Source organism: Tupaia chinensis, unplaced genomic scaffold (genome assembly GCF_000334495.1).
Source record: "Tupaia chinensis unplaced genomic scaffold, TupChi_1.0 Scaffold000313_1, whole genome shotgun sequence".
Classification (NCBI taxonomy): Eukaryota; Metazoa; Chordata; class Mammalia; order Scandentia; family Tupaiidae; genus Tupaia; species Tupaia belangeri.
The window spans coordinates 4,589,927-4,605,975 of NW_006159806.1; the positions used below are offsets into that span (position 1 = coordinate 4,589,927).

A 16,049-nucleotide genomic window follows, 5' to 3' on the forward strand; every position below is an offset into this window, starting at 1 on the left:
TTTTGAGTATCAGACCTAGCAGCTTGAAGATCATGCTGGATGTGTGTGTGTGAATGCCCAAATCCTAAGGGAGAATGGAAGAGAAGGGAATGCAGCATGGCCATTCTCCCGAGGGGGTGATTTCTCACTTTCCCTCTCACACTCTCTCTCTGTCTCTAGTGAGTGCACATACCCTATGGCAAAAAATTTTTAAAAAGAAAGAAAGAAAAAGGTACATGAGTGCATCTAAACTAAACAAGGATAAACCCTCACAGTATGGAAAACAGCATATTCTGGGGACAATATAAAGGAACAGTTTAAAAATGAAACGATTACCTGAATGGTTTAGAATTCTCATGGGCATGATTGTCCTGATGCTTCCTGGGTACAAAATAGATCCATTAGGAAAAACTGTTCCCTTAAATCACAGCATTGCTATATAGAAAATCAAATTCCAATTTCTAGTTCATTATATGCATATGTAAGGCTTAGAAGGCTACGTGCTCTAAAACCACAGCAAGGAACTGCTTCAAGGTGCATTTCACTAAAACAGTAAACCTTACATTAACACTATGTTCAAAAATAACTCAAAGAGAAAAACAGCTAAATGTCATAATAATATTTTCTAAGATATAAGATTATTATATCAAAGTATCTTAGTATTTTGACACAATCAGCCTAGTTCTAGATACTAACTAGGTGAGAAGAGTTTTTTGCACCTATAGGTTTGAACATTTAAAAGGACACACTTCCTTGGCAAGAAATTTGTATCACAGCAAAGCAAAAAAAGTCCTCTACCTGATGGAGAATGGGTCAGGAAGACTTGTCAGCTTAGTAACTACTGGGTTTGAGTGAACAATCAGCTTCCTTAAGAGAGTGATCAGTGTAGTACCCAGGAGACTGTGAGAACTTTGATGCTAAATTGTATTGATTACAATGAATAGGAAGATGCTTCTTTGATAAGTATCATGGCAGTGTTTACAAAAATAAGAAAGCTCATATCTTTTGACCGAGAAATTTCATTGTTGGAAATTTATTCTTACAGATGTACCTGCATTATCACACAAAGATATAGGTGTGAAGACTGCTTGAAAATTATGGCTTAACCATTAAACTGAGTCATTTCTTAACAATGGCATACACCTATTGGGAACCAGCAGTGAGCGTAATGGCTATGTCGCTGAACTCCCACGTAGTCGACCACGGTTCGCGTCCCGGACCCGGTGGCTTAAAACTCACGCCGGGCGCGTGTGCGTGCGTGCCCAAGATCCCGAGAGGAGAATGGAGGAGAAGGGATTGCGGCGTGACCATCCCCCCCGAGGGGTGATTTCTCGCTTTCTGTCTCTATGTCTTTCTTTGTCTGTCTGGCGAGCGCACGCGCCCTATAGCGAAAACCTCTCCAAAAAAGAAAAAAAAAAACAATGACATACACCTATAAGCTCTGATACAGAAACTTGTTGAGGAAATAGTAATATTAAAAGCTAGTATTAAAAGCTAATATTGCTGCACCCTAGTATCTACATTATAATCCCATCTGTGTAAAAGAGAAACAGGCGACAAATATAAATTTCCTATGAGGACACCAAGCAGCTTTAAGAGGAGGTCAATCACAGAGGTGGAACCAGAGAGTCAGATGAAGGGGAGGGAAGGAATTCTTACTTGCAACCTTCTGACTCTTGATCATTTTACTTTTTGATTCTTATTTTCTTAACACGAGCTTGATTATCTTTCTAAATAAAATATTGGTTAATAAAAAGATGCTATGGTGAAAATGTACCACAGATTTTAAGTACTGGACTCACTTCCACAGCCAGTATGCTCCATGACAGAGAACTCTTATTATGATGTCGATGAGAATAGCTACAATTTAAAAGGGGCAAAGGATAGGGAAAGTCCCAATGGACCAGTAAGTCCTGGTGAGAAATCAGCAGCCCCCCGATATTTGTAGTCAGATATCCATAATCAAAATTTCTTCTGCTAATAGCCATGAAGCACAGTAGATTTATTAAAGCAGTTGTCAAAAAAAAATTGAAAAGAGCACTTAAGTTTTCTAAAAAGTTTTGAAATTGGATTTAATTTTTTCCGATCGACTATTTCACTATGATACTGATGCATGCGTTCAGTTCCTTTGCTAATCATCACAATGAGGATGGCTGTTATTTACTGTGTCTGTATTAAATGCTAAATACTAAGAGTTTGTGGCCAGCTACAGTGGCACAGTGACAACACGATGCTCCATGATGCTAAAGTCACATGGGAAGGTTCCAAACTCATGCCCCAAGGTCTCCCTGTACTCACCAGACATACATGTGTGTCTGAGATCCTGGCTAGCTAAGACCGGCGGTGACTTACAATGTAGGAAACAGTTGCGGTTGCCCCCCCCACTTTCTTTCTTTCTCTCTCATGGAAGAAATAAATGAATAAACTTAAAAAAACAAGAGAGTTCCATTTACATTATAGATTACCTTGTTTGATCTTCATGACAGCCCTATGCTATAGATATTAGAAAACCTGTTTTATAGTTGAGGGCAATGCTTAGGGAGCTTGGGTGTCAGAACCAGAAGTCACATCCAAGTCTGGCCGACCTCCAAGCCCAAGAGGTCTCACCTCCACCCTACATTTATCTTATAACTTAAAATACTACGCTTCCATAATATTTTCCCCTATATGTTTTCACTTTAATATTTGAAATGCCTGAGCTTTTAATTTTTAATGGTTTGAGACCAGCAGATGGCATAATGGCTACATTGCTGGACTCCCATGTAGTTGACCATGATTCGAGTCCCAGACCAGGTGGCTTAAACTAATGCCGGGGGTGTGTACATGCATGGCCAAGATCCTGAAAGGAGAATGGAGGAGAAGGGATTGTAGCATGGCCATGACCCCTTGGGGGGTGGGGAGTGGGGGGAGTTTTCTTTTTTTTTTTTTTAATTATTTTATTTAGCCTTATTTTATTTATTTATTTATTTAAATATGACCAAAAAGGGAAAGTGAGAAAGCAAGTTGCCAGGTTCGGGACTCAAACCGTGTTTGGCCACATGAGAATCCAGTGCCCCTAACCACCATGTCACCTACTGGCCCCACACTAAGATTTTATTTTATTTTATTTATTTATTTATTTTACTTTTCTCAAGGCTGCATTTATTAATAGAAAGTTCTCTATCAAAATTTAGGAAGGAATGCATGCCAAATTCCTTTCTGATTTATAGTCAGGGGAAGGGATCATGATGCCTATTAAAGTTCATAGGGGCATCATTTTTTTCCTGTAATTTTTTAAAAGTTCTTTTTGCCGTAGGGCACATATATTTAGTAAAGAAAGACAGAAAGAGAGAGACTGAGAAAGTGAGAAATTACCCCACTTTCCCGGGGGGGAAGGGCCACACCACAGCCCCTTCTTCTCCATTCTCCTCTTGGAATTTTGGGCACACACACACACACACATGTGCCCAGCATGTTTTTCAGGCTGCTGGGTCCCAGACTTAAAGTGTGCGATTGGTCATGTGGGATCTAGCACATTAACCACTATGTCGCCTATTGGCCTTTTTTCTGTAATTTTAAACGTTCATTAAGTATTTTCTCTCTCTGTGTTTCTGGCGAGCACTTGTGCCCTATAGCAAAAACCTTTCAAAAAAATTTTTTTAATGGTTCTAGAAGAATATACATGAATTTTACATGTTTCTAGTACTGAAAATGACCCCTAAATATCATTTACTAGAAATAGATGAATCACTGGGAACCAGCAGTTAGCGTAATGGCCATGTCGCTGGACTCACATGTAGTCGACTGTGGTTTGAGTCCCGGACCCGGTGGCTTAAACTCATGCCGGGCGCGTGTGCGTGTGTGCCCAAGATCCCGAGAGGAGAATGGAGGAGAAGGGACTGCGGCGTGGCCATCCCCCAGGGGGGGATTTCTGGCTTTCTATCTCTCTGTGTCTCTCTGTCTGTCTGGTGAGCGCACGCGCCCTATAGCAAAAACTTCTAAAAAAAAATTGTATGTCTCATAAACCTTTACTGTGCCTGGCATGTCTTTCTTTTGGAAACCGAAATAGGATGTGGGAATGATCAAGAGTTTTTTTGTTGCTGTCCTCAACTTATATTGAGGGGAATAAATTAATTTTAACAGCCATAAGGCTTTTCGAATTAAATCCAAGGTTAATTATGATATTTGTCACTTTTTGGTTAGGTGACACTTTTACTAAGTGAACTAACACTTTCCAAATTGGCATAAATTTTTGAGCTTGTGTTTTATGACTTAAATGTATGAAAGTGCTTATAGATTGGAAAACATTTTTATAAGTATATTAGAGAAGGAAATTACATTAAATGGATCATTGAGTCTAGGAAAATACTTTCTTTGGACCTCATAATATTATTACAAATCATTAAATGTACCATTGCACATACCTGCAATTTTAGTTTAATTTTCTCAATATTGATCTACTTAGAGCTATAAAGATCTACAGTAATGTGGTTAATTATAGCTACATTATTCCTCTATGATCATGTGATTCAGTTCACTTTTCATATTCTCTAATAGTATCTTAAAAGTAAATTCTAGTTTTCCTAATCATTTCATATGTTAAAAAATGCAATGTGAGAACAATTCTCATATAAGAAGAAAACAGCTAGTTATCATTTTATTCTCTGAGATTTCTTTTTAGGGTAACCGCACCTACGCTAAGTCATTTTTGGCACCCACTGCCAACAAAAGAACAGTATTCCAAACACAGTGGAGTGTTCACATTTAAATTTTCTTCAGTGTTTCCAGGTGCTATGAAAAGAATAAAATACTTTATGGAGGATAAAGCTCAGAGGACAGGACTTTTGAGTTTCCAATGGATGGTGCTAAGCCTATAGGAGTCCTCTAGTCAATAAAGACAGACATTGTGTAGCAGGTTCACCACATTTTCCAGAGAGGGCTAATGCCTAAAAAGTTACTATTCTCTGCATGGCTACACCATTGCTAATGGAGCTAAAGGAATTGAAGCAAAAGAAAAGAAAACGATATTACATGAAAAAGTTGCCATTTTTCTAAAAGTGTGCTCTCTATTTTGATCATTCTTGACAATCCCATTCAAATACATTTGTGGCCCAGCTAAATAATTTCCTTAGGCCTTAAAAGGAAAGCCACCTCCTTCCTAGACCTCCACAGAGGTCTCCTCAGGATAACATCTGGGTGGGATTGGCAGGAGGTAGGCTCACTCTGCAGATGAATAAAGGCCTACAGTATCCAGGTTTGTCAATCCAGGATTTTTTGCTAGAAAAACACTATCTTGGAAAAAACTTTACCTCAGGAAATTAATCATTACTTGAGTGGTAGCAAAAATCAAGTGAGCATTAAATAATAACACCCTAAACAATAATGGCATAAAGCAACTGGCAGCAAGCACAACTTCTTTATTTCTAATAATCTAATAATAAAATATTTTTTCAAATTAAAATGGTCATTTGTTCCTTTTGGGAATTTAGTGGTATTACACTTAAAGACAAAATACATGTCTTTTGATTGCAATTGCTGAATGCCATTTTAGAGGTGATTTCCATACATTTGTTTATGCCATAGATCAATTATAGATATTTTAATAAATACATAAGCATCTCAGAACACTGTTGCTTTAAAACTGAGCCTAAAACGCACTACAGCATACTCCGTGAGCACTGGATAAGGAAAAGGAGGGCCTACCAAAAACCCGTGACCAATGCCAGTCCAACTGAATACAGACTTATTTTCACAGGATGATTCTAAAAAGGCACCTTCCCAAGTGCCAATTTGTTATAAATGCTCCTTTTAGTAAAAATTCCCATAACAGCCTTGGTTCTTCCTAAAATGAGTAAGTTGTCAATAAGAGTATACTGTATATCATACAGAGCTCTGCCAAGCAATTCAGAAAACACTGAGAGAAAAGCAAAAATATTATGAGGATCACTCTCTAATTTGGCATATTTGAAATCTAATTTGATACATAAAACCTAGTCCAGGGACCAGCAGTTAGCGTAATGGCTATGTCACTGGACTCCCACGTAGTCGACCGCGGTTCGAGTCCGGACCCGGTGGCTTAAACTCACGCCGGGCGCTTGTGCGTACGTGCCCAAGATCCCGAGAGGAGAATGGAGGAGAAGGGATTGTGGCGTGGCCATCCCCTCTGGGGGGTGATTTCTTGCTTTCTATCTCTCTGTGTCTCTCTGTCTGTCTGGTGGGTGCACGCGCCCTATAGCAAAAACCTCTCCAAAAAAAAAAACCAAAAAAACCTAGTCCAAATCCAAGCTATACTTGTCCGTGTAGCCTACAATGTGAACATCATTGTAGGTATTTGTAGACTTTGCCTAGTTAGTACAGACATGTATGACCCATGTTGCTTTGAATAACTTTTTCACTTTTTGCTTTTATAAGTTTTATAATTATGATTTTACTTTCTATTATAGTAGAATGTTTTCTCATTATATAGCAAAAGCTATTAGGATTTGCTAAGTAGAATTTCACATGAAAATAAACTTTATGAGAAAGATATTCTCTCAAATAAAGCTATTTAAATTAAGGAGGCTGTAAAACTGGTCTGGTAATATATTCACAACTCTTTCCAAAAAATGGAAAATGTGGTTTCCTACCCTATTTGATGACAAAGTCAGTTTACACATGAGTTCATGGTAGGCCAAAACTGCTTTTGTAAGTTAAATGTAAAAATAATAGAATGAAATAATAAATGTTAGTTATTTACCTGTTATTCTCATATCAAAATCCTGCATCACAACCGTCTTTGCTTTCCAGGATGCTAACTCCCTCACAGAAATTCATGCACAACTTCTCAGAATCTAAAAGCAAAATAAGAAGACTTAAGAGATGATGACACTTACAATAAATTGAATAGGTAAATTCATTATTAGCCCAAAAAACCCACCTTCCTCTATTTGCTTTTTTTTTTTTTAATTTATTTATTTCTTCTATGAAGAGAGACAGACATAAAAAGAGAATGGTCTTCCTGCCATGATCCACCCCCATTTTCCACCAGGCCAGATCATGGGCATGAGCATGTACCCAGGGTGTAAGTGAGACCTTGGGGTATGAACCTGAGACCTCCTCCCACATAGGCAGAGCATTGCATTCCTACGTGCCACCACCTGGATTCCCCACTATCTTTGAGAAAAGAAAATTTGGAATGCAATCCCTCAGAAGCTTCCCCCGTCCAAGAATGTATCTCCTTTCTTTTACGATAATTTAAATCTTTTAAATAACTACTGCTATTGGGCTAGTAGATGTCATAGCAGTTATGGCCCAGGACTCCCACACAGCTGACTGGGGTTGGAATCCTGGGTCTGGTGATTGAAAATTACATGAGGCACATGTGCGTTTGTGCCCACGATCCCAAGAAGAGAATGGATTGCAGCATGGTCATCCCCCCAAGGGGTGATTTCTCACTGTCTCTCTCACTGTCTCTGTCTCTCTGTCTCTCTCTGTCCCCAGTGAGTGCACATGCCCTAAGGCAAAAATCTTTTAAAATAAATAAATACATAAAATAAAATAAAATAAATGACTAAGTACTTCTATTAGAAAGGAATTGCCTGTAATAGCAAAAGTGGAAGCAATTATGAAAATACAGTTAAAACTTGGTGCACTGGACTAGAAAATGGGCCACCACAGCCCATGACACTATTTTGCCTTCACACAGATGTTTCTACAAAAATTCTGTTGGTGCATCAGCAACTAAACTTCTCTGGATGAAATTTCAGATAACCTCACTGCGAATGCTTTTCTATAGTTAGTTCAGCAATGTTAATAGTCTGTGCTAACAATTTCTGAAATAGGAACCCAAGACCAAGCAGAGGAAAAGAGTAAGAGTTCGCAAAGTCTAAGTAATGAAGAAAGAAATTTTCTAAGAATTAATTTAACCAAGTGTGATCCAAAGAAATGCATAAAATATCAAACCATTAGCTCAAATCGATTTATCAATCAACCATAAGATGCTTTATTTTCCAGTGTAAAAGGCCCACATAAAAATATTACTATGTTATCCAGATGGCTATTGTGTGTGTATATATATATATTTTAATGTTCCTCTTTCTTCCTGACAAGTTATTATCAAAAGCCTCATAGGAAGGACTATGGCATTAAGGCATGACAGATAAAATATGCCTTTCCCTAGTGGCACTTCATGTATGCATTCAAAGTGCTTAAAGGAAGTATTAATAGTTTGCTTTAATTCCCCTCCTCCTTCCTGCACATCCCTGCAGAAGCACTTCAGGACACCCTGTGCACTTTGAGACATGAATCACTGTAAGCAAGTAGGCCCACTCAGTTCCTCAAAAGACACAAAAGGTGCAAAAATAGCTTCTGCAATTGAAGCAAGAATCACGTCAGCAACCAGATGAATGTGGGTGGTCAGATAAGATTTGGTTGCTGCAAAGGGCAAATTATTAAGTAAATGCTAGATTTATTTTCTTTTTTAAACTTTGTGCTCTTGTCTCAAATCAACCATTCGATGGCACTCAAAATGACATCTGACATGTTTTACTCTGCTCAAAACCGAAAGTTTCATCACCATCAAGAGCATGGAAGACGAACACCAAAAGAATAGTAATACTGTCCTAAAAAAATAATGATAAAAGAACGGACATGTTCTTTAAGATAATTAACTTTATCTGTATTTTTCACATGCCAAATATCAATTCACTTCAAAAAAAGGAAAAGAAAGTTATTCAATAAACAAACTAACAAACAAAAACTGTACCTTGATAAAATGACCTAAGCCACAGTAAAATATATCATTCTCTAGAAAACAAACAAATTGCTGAGTTATTTTATGCTTTGAGGAAAACTCACCCAAGACATAAGCGGGCCAAGACTGTATAAGTTATTTAGAGAGTACAATAACTGGCAGTATTAAGTGAATACCTCTGACTGGTGATCTCACAGTCACTGAACTAAGAAGTAAGATGGGAAATGGAGAACTTCATTTCTCAGTAGGCTAGTACCACACCCACTCCTTCCAGATGTGTTCGTTCCTACCTACAAACAGCCTCCAGAGACAAAAACAGAGCACCTCAATGCCCCACCAGAAGCTGTGACAGGGCCAAGGGCCTCAGTTCTGACTGGCTTTCCAGTTTTACTTTCTGTGACAAGGGCTACTGGAAAAAGGAAATGCTCGTCTCGTGATATGCACATATAACTGCACTTGCAGATTGTAGAAGAAATCCCTTTCATTCAATAAGAGGATTGAAAATTCATGATCTCTTTAATGTTTGGTTTTTATCTTGAAGAACCCAAACACAATCCTAATATATATATATATATATATTTTTTTTTTTTACAGAAACTTCCAGGTAATTAAGTGATTAAGGGAAAAAAAAAGATCCAAATGATTCTAGCACTAAAGGACACTGATTTCTGCAATTTTGCACAAATCATTCTGTTGCAAATTGGAATCAGTAGCAGCCTCTACAAGGGAGATAACTACTGTTCTTATTAAAATGATGACAAGCAGAGACCACCTCTGAAAATCATTTTTTGCAATAATCTTCAGTGAGTTTTTGTACCTCAATTTCTCCATCAAAACAAAGGATAAAGCTTTCCTCAAACAGTTTTTGCGAATGCAGTAGGACAACTCATGCTTACACTCTCTAGAAATCAGTGGCTCACTTAGTATATTGTTTAAATAATGGAATGAAAGAGGAGAGACTGTCATTTCTTTATGCATTTTTTTAGGTTATTAGACTCATCTAGAATTACGAGGCAATGAAAACTTAATATTTAATAACCTAACAGGTTTTCAGGAAGCGTGATAAAAAATTGTGTCAGGGACCAGCAGTTAGCGTAATGGCTATGTCGCTGGACTCCCACGTAGTTGACTGCGGTTCGAGTCCTGGACTGTGGTTTGAGTCACACTGGGTGCGTGTGCGTGCGTGCCCAAGATCCCGAGAGGAGAATGGAGGAGAAGGGATTGCGGCGTGGCCATCCCCCTTGGGGGGTTATTTCTCGCTTTCTGTCTCTCTCTCTCTGTCTCTCTCTGTCTGGCGAGTGCACGCACCCTATAGCAAAAAAAAACCTCTCCAAAAAAAAAAATTGTCTCAGATACTCTCACATTATTTAAAATTCATCCCTAAATAGGAAATGAAAATTATATTTTACTTTACTGAATGCAGGCCGATTTTTCTGTTGGCCTGTGGGTTTATGAGAGAAACACTTGAAAATATTTTCCAATCTCCCATCTTCCATTTGTAATAAACACAAATTTTGAGTATTAGTCTTTCTTTTTTTTCTTTTTTTTTTTTTTTTTTTGAGAGGGCGCATGCGCTTGCCAGACAGACAGAGAGACAGAAAGCGAGAAATCACCCCCCAGGGGGGATGGTCACACCACAATCCCTTCTCCTCCATCCTCCTCTTGGGATCTTGAGCACGCACGTACACGCGCCCGGCGTGAGTTCTAAGTCACTGGGTCTGGGACGCAAACCGTGGTCGACTACGTGGGAGTCCAGCAACATAGCTATTACGCTAACTGCTGGTTCTCCGAGTATTAGTCTTTCTACCTGAGGAGTTTCTCAGCTTTTTTTACTCTTTTCTCTACCTTCTTTTAAAAAAAAAAAAAATTAATCTTTTTTTCCCATGTGGTGTATATGCTCACTAGGGAGAGACAAAGAGAAAAAAAGTGAAAAAAATATCCCCCAGAAAGAATGGCAATCCCTTCTCCTCTTTTCTCCCCTCAGAACTCTGGGCATCCATGCCCAGCGCCCAGCAAGATTTTCAAGCTGCTCAGTCCAGGACTCGAACTCAGGCTGGCAATGTGGAAGTCCAGCACATTAACTAACAAGCCACCTGCTGACCCCATCTACTCTTAGAAGAAAATAATAATAATTGGTTTTAGAGATTTGTTCTTGGATACTTATAAGATATTATCATTAAGGTAAGCAAGGTTGGGCTTATGATAGATGGTAGGAAGATAGATAAACCAATGTTTAAGTAAACCAATATTTGATAGGACTTTTTATTTCCATTCTCTATTCTCTAAATTATTTTAAAACAACTTATGGTTGGGGCCAGCAGATGGTGTAGTTGTTGAGGCATTGGACTCCCACATGGCCAACTGCGGTTCAATTTCTGGGCCCAGAAGCTTGAAACTCATGCTGGATATGTGTGCGTGCAGCCCAAAATCTCGAAAGGACAATGGGACAATGGAGGAGAAGGGATCTGTGGTGTGGTCATTCCTCCCAACTACCGCCCCCTGCTCCAGGAGGTGATTTCTCACTTCCTCTCTGTCTCTCGGGTGAGCATATGTGTCCTATAGAAAAATTTTTCTCTAAAAAAAAAAAAAAAATCAAAAAAGAAGTTATAATTTAATATGACTGTTGGATCATAACTTTAGAAAAACTAATAATATAAACCAGTTACACTTTGAATGAGAGCTGTCACAATTTTAACTAGTTATTTGCACAAACTCTATGAAGAGATCATAACACAGTTAAAAGAATGAACACTACTCTTCATTCACTGGAGAAAGGACACTTTTAACTTTACAGTAGAGAGTAGAAAAGATTCTAGTAGTGACTAAAGGGTTCCCAAGGAGAAGTGCTCTAGAGTGTTCAAGATACACTCCATCAATGTTTTGCAGAGACATCATTTCTTCTCTACAAAAAACAAAACAAACAAAAGGCTCTAAATGGTCCATTATTCCACTTTGGAGTGACCAAAATGGCAAGGAAAGATGAGTTTGGGACCACAGAAGACAGGAGAATGTGGGCACAGGCTGGAAGGATACACACACACACACACACACACACACACACACACACAGATACAACATGGATCAGTATGAGTGCTATAAGCTTGGATCATTAGAAATAATATCAATATGGGGGCCGGCAGATGGCGTGGTGCTTAAGGGCACTGGATTCCCACATGAGTGACTATGGTTTGAGTCTTGGCCGTCTCTGGTCAAAATTCAAATAAATAAATAAAGATAAACAAAATAATTCTCTTAAAATAAGAAGAAATAATATCAATATGGAGATAGAGGTTGGAATTGGGTTTGAAATATAAAGAAGTTTAGAGATATGAGTAGGAAAAGGGGAATGTGGTAATTTTGAACCATGGGACAGTTTATTACTAGGACAATGAAGAAGTCTAAGAAAAGTTAAGAAGGCATGGAGGGCCAAAAATACCCCCAAAAATAAAAAAAAAAAAGTTATGGTTTAATATGACTCTTAGATCAATCTTGCAAATGATTAAGGTTCTGCTGGGAAACCTCAAAAGTATCTCCAATGTCCTTTGTTTTTTCTGAGTTGAAACCAATATAGACTACATCATAACTTTAGAAGAGCTAATATGATAAACCAGTTGTACTTTAAGTGAGAGCTGTCACAATGTGGCACACAGGCTGGGCTACATGGGAGGTCTGGGTTCGAATCCCTATCCAACCTGAAAGCCGAGTGTGGGCACAGTGATGTGCACCTGTATCTCCAGCTTGAGAAAGGTGGGGCAGCAGGATCACAATATGGTGGGACCCAGTCTTAAAAACAAGAAGGTACACAGAAAGAAGAACTGTCACCATAGAGTTTTTGCACGAGGAGGCTGGGGCAAGCTGGGTCAAAATTAGCCTACTTTGCCATTTTTCTTCAGGGTTCTGGCTCTAGAAATGACCCCAGAGCCGTCTGTGGTCTATTACTGCTTCTCAGCAGATAATCACTGCTGGGGCATAGAAAAGATATAAAATGGAGCATCGTGTAAATAGAAGCACTAAAAACAAAACATCATAAAGCAGGTCCATGTGCACTAGTGCTTGCTACTTAAGCTCCATAAGGAGATTTTCTGCTTACATATTTAAAGATCTATCTATTTATTTATTCATTATCATAGTTTTTTCAATTTTGACCAGAGAGAGAAAGAGAGAGAGAGAGCAAACCACCAGGACCAGAACTCGAACCACGGTTGGCCATATGGAAGTCTGGTGCCTTTAACCACATGCCACCTGCTGTCCCTGGTTTTCTCCTTGTTGTATGACAATTTTAGACATTTATTGAATATCTACTACGTGCTGGGAAAGGGCTAAGTATATGAAATACAAAAAAGGGAAAGATAAGTCGAGCATTTTAAGAGCTCCAAGCTTTAGGAGGGAGACCTCTGTGAGCAAGTAAGTTCAACAAAGTACTTTAAGTGTCCTGACATAAATATATACAGTGCTAAGGAGACCACAGCTAAGGGAATGGGGTCAGCTTGGGACAGCAGCAATGCCCTGCTCCAGTGAAGCTGGAACAGTGTGTCCTGTACTGTAATCACCAGGCGTGGGGACCTAGAGGCTGGAGTCTCATGTGTGGCCTATGGAGGATGCTTGTCTTTCATTCTCAGTAAATAAATAAACTTTAAAAATTAAGGAAAAAAAAAACAAAACAAGATGGGAGAGACTGGCCTATTCTATCTGAAGAATTAGGAAAGGTATGATAAAGACACTGAGTTGTTTTTAAAGATAACTGCTTGTTAATATACACAAGTTCATGGTTCTCTGGGTTAGGTTTAAATACATTTGTCAGATGAAGCAAAAATACAAGGCTCTCATTCCAGTTTCCCTTAATTATATATACTTTATTTTATAGGGGTAGAATGTTGGTTCATGGGGCTGTTTCAAGAATAAGATGTTCTAGTTAATACAACCTGTAGTTAGGTAGATACCACAGAGAAAATGATTTGTGTTTTAATATCTGCTAGTGATTATTTTTGAAAGTGCATTAGACTTCTCTAGTTAATTACGGTCTACGGAACATAATTTAATCTTTTTCAATGATTCCGGATGGTATTGAAGCCTCTGGTCATCATTCTGCATCTTGGGTGTGCAGGTCTGGTGCTGGCAATGCAACCTTTTGCCCGCATGTGTCCTGAAGCATATGGCAAGTTTTCCAAGATTAGAGTTATCGCTGAGGTTTGCTTTCCTCAATACAGTTTGGCATCAGAAAAGGTGGACATCTGACTAACTTACTTTAGGAGCAAATAAGTAATCATAAACTCCCAACATCATTTAATTTTTTAGCTTATTCAGTATCATTCAGGGAGTGTCTAGTACTGTGAAAGAATTTAGAGATCATTGAATCGATCTGGCAACTAACAGATAAAAAGGTGAAAATCAGAGAAGTCAAATGACTTGCTCAGGGAACCATGGTTCACTATGATGGTTTCTGGTCTACAATTTAGGTCTTTGAACTCTCAAGTCAATTGTGCTCTACTATCTATACTATCTCCATCTATTGAAACTTTATTACTCTAGCCCTATTATAGAAACTGAGTATGTAAAAGAGTGGGAAATAAAGAATAGATGGTCTTGAACCCTCAATGAGCCAAGTTGTTTATACTCCATACTTGAATCAGCCAAAGAGAAAGAAAATAACAACCCCTGAAAATAATCCTCCACTGAACTGTTAATCAGTTTGTATAGAAAACAGGAATAAAGTCAATGAAAATTGTAATTGTTCTCAGATGGATAAATGGAAGCAAAAGTAGGTATCAAAATAATCAATTTCTACAAATAGTTCATTATTTGCTATTCAAAGCAAAAATAGTTACTTAAATCACAACCTATTTTCAGCATAAACTATTCTATGATATCAAGTTTTTTATGCTCTTATAATGAATATTTTAAAGTAAATATGAGGGCTCTTCAAAAGTTCTTGGAACATGCATCTAATGAAAAAAAAATGCATGGGTTTCAAAGTTTGTTCACACCAAACTCAAATTCCATTTTTCCATGAATTCATTTTTTAAATAGAGTCCTGAGATCATCTTCCCGAAAGCAGTGCAGCTCTTTCACTGGTAGTCACTAGAGGTAAGCTGCTTGGTCCATAATACCCAAAATGTGGAGACATGGTAACCCTATCTCCATGGGCACTGCTTCTCCTGCAGAATGGTGTGTGCTTCACTGTCTACTATCTATACTATCTCCATCTATTGAAACTTTATTACTCTAGCCCTATTATAGAAACTGAGTATGTAAAAGAGTGGGAAATAAAGAATAGATGGTCTTGAACCCTCAATGAGCCAAGTTGTTTATACTCCATACTTGAATCAGCCAAAGAGAAAGAAAATAACAACCCCTGAAAATAATCCTCCACTGAACTGTTAATCAGTTTGTATAGAAAACAGGAATAAAGTCAATGAAAATTGTAATTGTTCTCAGATGGATAAATGGAAGCAAAAGTAGGTATCAAAATAATCAATTTCTACAAATAGTTCATTATTTGCTATTCAAAGCAAAAATAGTTACTTAAATCACAACCTATTTTCAGCATAAACTATTCTATGATATCAAGTTTTTTATGCTCTTATAATGAATATTTTAAAGTAAATATGAGGGCTCTTCAAAAGTTCTTGGAACATGCATCTAATGAAAAAAAAATGCATGGGTTTCAAAGTTTGTTCACACCAAACTCAAATTCCATTTTTCCATGAATTCATTTTTTAAATAGAGTCCTGAGATCATCTTCCCGAAAGCAGTGCAGCTCTTTCACTGGTAGTCACTAGAGGTAAGCTGCTTGGTCCATAATACCCAAAATGTGGAGACATGGTAACCCTATCTCCATGGGCACTGCTTCTCCTGCAGAATGGTGTGTGCTTCACTGTTTCAGCAAAGGGAAAATCCAAATATGTGTTTTATGGTATTAGAAATCTTCCTTATTTTCTCATTTGTAGTGCATCTTCCCATTTTAATTTTTCTCCCTCTTTCTATTTCCTCTATTCTGTCCTTTAACTTAAACATTATGATGGAAGTTAAATAACTTCTTCTTGTCAATATTTATTCTTTAACTAAATATTTGGAAGACTAGGGATCAAACTAAAGGAGGTTTATTTGACTACTATACTCTGGTGAGAAGTGCCACACAATAAGGTCTTATCTCCAATGTATTGTTTTCCTTATCTTTTACAGTGCCTATGCTAACCATTTGGTTGCAACAGATATACATAAATAAGGTCATGATTCTTTTTCCAATTTTCCTTTTACCCCCGAGTATGCCAAGACTAGCATAAAGAAAGGACAATGTTAACTCTGGATTATGTAAACAAAGAGAACTGAGAAATCAAATCATAAAATATGCATTATATTC

The 16,049-nt window shown here is 37.9% G+C and overlaps 1 protein-coding gene across 4 annotated transcripts in view; it reads right to left on the bottom strand.

Moving 5' to 3' along the window:
* The window catches only part of HIVEP2 (HIVEP zinc finger 2), a 225,338-nt gene that overhangs the window by 31,659 nt on the left and 177,630 nt on the right, over positions 1–16,049 (bottom strand). For 3 of the 4 annotated variants that reach the window (XM_014588841.2, XM_027772901.1, XM_027772902.1), the window contains 2 exons: positions 6,695–6,788; positions 316–360 (listed from right to left, as the gene is read on the bottom strand). The gene's annotated coding sequence lies outside the window, so the exon portion shown is untranslated. The remainder of the gene's footprint in view (positions 1–315; positions 361–6,694; positions 6,789–16,049) is intronic. The other variant, XM_027772903.1, reaches the window with a different exon arrangement.